The sequence below is a fragment of the Spermophilus citellus genome (genome assembly GCF_964194105.1).
Source record: "Spermophilus citellus genome assembly, chromosome: 3".
NCBI classification, from domain to species: Eukaryota; Metazoa; Chordata; class Mammalia; order Rodentia; family Sciuridae; genus Spermophilus; species Spermophilus citellus.
In genome coordinates, this window is record NC_138184.1 from 89,484,986 (window position 1) to 89,488,224 (window position 3,239).

Consider the following 3,239-nt stretch of genomic DNA (forward strand, 5'->3'; position numbering starts at 1 on the left):
TTTATTTGGTGTACTAGGGATTGAACCAGGGATGCTTTACCACTGAGTTACATCCCCAGTCCATTATGTTTTTTGAGACAGGCTCCCCCTACATTTCCCAGGCTGGTCTCGAACTTGTGATCCTCTTGCCTCAGCCTCCCTATAACTGGGATTACAAGAGTGTACCATCATGCCCAGCAACATATAAGCATTCTTTTAAAAATATTTTTTTAGTTATACATGGACACAATATCTTTATTTTGTTTATTTTCATGTGGTGCTGAGAATCGAACCCAGTGCCTCACATGTGAGAGGCAAGCTCTCTGCCACTGAACCACATCCCAAGCCCATGTAAGCATTTTATATAAAGAAAAATCAAGTGTTGGACTTGCGAGTTTAGCTTAGTGGTAGAGCACTTGCCTAACATGCTCAAGGCCCTAGCTTCTATGCTCAATACAGCAAAAAACCAAAACAACAACAAATAAATGAAGTATCACATTTTATTCTTTAGATGGCTAAGAAAGAGTATAATTTAATTACAAATGAAAATGTGCTAGAAGTTGAATCTAATGGATAAATGTATAGGCATTTCATATCAGCTTTAAGAAATTTGTAATTTAGGAAACTTTCCAGCATTATCTATTTATCAGATAATGGGGACCAGGTCATTTAAGGATCCCGAGAACCTGACCATGTTAAAAACCATCTATGATCACCACACTGATGTCATCCCTACATACTTTCCCATACCCTGCCTGCACCAAGTTTTCTTTTTCTTTTTTTTTTTTAAAGAGAGAGAGAGAGAGATTTTTTTTTTAAGAGAGAGTGAGAGAGAGGGACAGAAAGAGAGAGAGAGAATTTTAACATTTATTTATTTTTTCTTAGTTCTCCGGGGACACAACATCTTTGTTTGTATGTGGTGCTGAGGATCGAACCCGGGCCGCACGCACGCTAGGCGAGCGTGCTACCGCTTGAGCCACATCACCAGCCCCTGCACCAAGTTTTCTTAAAAAAAAAAAAAAAAGCTGGGAATGGGGTTGCCCCAAAGTATCTCTCTCATCCTTGAGGTGGCCCACATTCTCCCTTGAACATGTATCTGCTTTCCTCAAGGAGGCGATTTTCTAAATAATACACAAATTCAGAATCCAAATGTGGATGATAAAGACATGCCCTGTGAACAATTATGAACGGGGAGGGAGGTTGTTGAGCATCATTTAATTTTATAGTCTTGTTCCGTCCCCTCTGTCCCCCAGATGCAGCCATTTCTTTTGGAAATAGAAAAAAAAATTTCCCCTTTTTTAGTACGGTTGTTACTGTCCCCCTCCCCACTGTAATATAAATATTCACTCTAGCTACATTGCTGGTGATTTAGCCATGCTCTTAATTTACTAAGACTTTAGAAGTGGCTCTGAAACTACTCATGAACACTTTCCTTTAGCAGGGTAACTTAGTCCTGAATATTTTGAAGTGAACTGATATATTAAATCAAACAAATCCTTTAAGTTGAAAGAAAAGTCATTTTCCTAAATCCTGAAACAAAACGCAGACTGTGTGAGGACATAGCAGTTTCTGGAAACCTGAGTCATGCCTTATGAGCAACTTCCCTACTAAAACTCTTCATGAGGCCCTTGTTGATTTTGAGTGCTCCTGATGATCTCTAAATTGCAAGACAGAAAAATCAACCGATTCCAGCAGAGGACTAGAGGAAATTACCTAGGCTCTGACTAGTAGTGGGGGAGACTGTATTTTGGATCACCTGAGGATCAATGCAACTTTTTTGAAAAGTTGTTTTGTATTTTAGTAAGGCAGTGTCTTCTTTCCACTTACCTGTTCCAGGAGATGACAAAGAGCTGGCCTTGTTTTAGCAACCTGTGCTACAATTCACATTCCTTTTAACCCAAGGCAAAGATTAGAAACCGATCCCACCCCTGCTCCAAGTCTGTCTTGAAGAACAAGTGTTTGGTTGTTACCTCACCTCTCCACACCTGGAGACCTGTCAGGAGGGACAAGCCCAAACAGGGACTCCTCCTCCACCCAACACTCTCCTCTTCACAATACTCAAACACAGCAAACAAATGCATTTACAAAATGGGGCACCTCTTCCAGGTAACTGTGTTCCATTCTGTGCTTCCCGTCTAGATTTGTTCTGAATTCTGCCATAGTATTTTTTTTTTTTTTTCCGGTACTGGGGATTGAACTATGGGGCATTCGACCATTGAGCCACACTCCCAGCTCTATTTTATATTTCATTTAGAGACAGGGTCTCACTGAGTTTCTTAGTGCCTTGCCATTGCTGAGGCTGGCTTTGAACTTGTGATCCTCCTGCCTCAGCCTCCACAGCTGCTGGGATTACAGGTGTGCATCACGGTGCCCAGCTCCATAGTATTCTTCTTCTTCATTTTTTTTTTTTTTAAAGAGAGAGTGAGAGGGGGACAGAGAGAGAGCAAATTTTAACATTTATTTATTTTTTCTTAGTTCTCGGCGGACACAACATCTTTGTTTGTATGTGGTGCTGAGGATCGAACCCGGGCCACACACACGCTAGGCGAGCGCGCTACCGCTTGAGCCACATCGCCAGCCCCCCCCCCTTTTTTTTTTTTTTTGTGGTGTTGGGGATTGAATCCAGGGCCTTGTGTATGCAAGGCAAGCACCCTACCAACTGAGATATATCCCCAGCCCCACTAGTATTCATCTTAAAAAAAAAAAAAAAATCACTTGGACAAGGACCTTTAGCTGATACTTTTTTTGCCTAACAAAATTCAAATCTTACAGAAAAGCAATCCAAAATTCTTTTTTTTTTTTTTTTAATGTGGGCCTAAAGATCAAACCCTGTGCCTCACATGTGCTGGACATGTGCTCTACCACTGAGCTATAACCCCAGCCTCTCCACCATGATACATTTCTTGAGTGTGCTGCTTGTCTTACTCACACCATTTCCTGTACATCCCAATGTGCATTTTATCTGGGGCTAAAGGGTTATCTTCCTGCAAGTCTTCAAATCCAAATGAATGCTTGAGTCAGTGGTCTTGGGAACTTGAAAGCAAGCAGGCCTCTCTCAGTGATTCTCCCATTATCCCCAAACAGCCCCACACCTTGGCCCCTTTTCATAAATACTTTTGCTGTCCAGGAACGGAGGGAACCACGTGTTTCTCCCACTAAGTGTGTAATCTTCTGAAAGGTAGTTTCTGTTACTTCTTTTATTGCCGAAAAGCACACTGTGTGCCCTCAACAAGTAACTGAAGAAATAAAATAGGAGACAC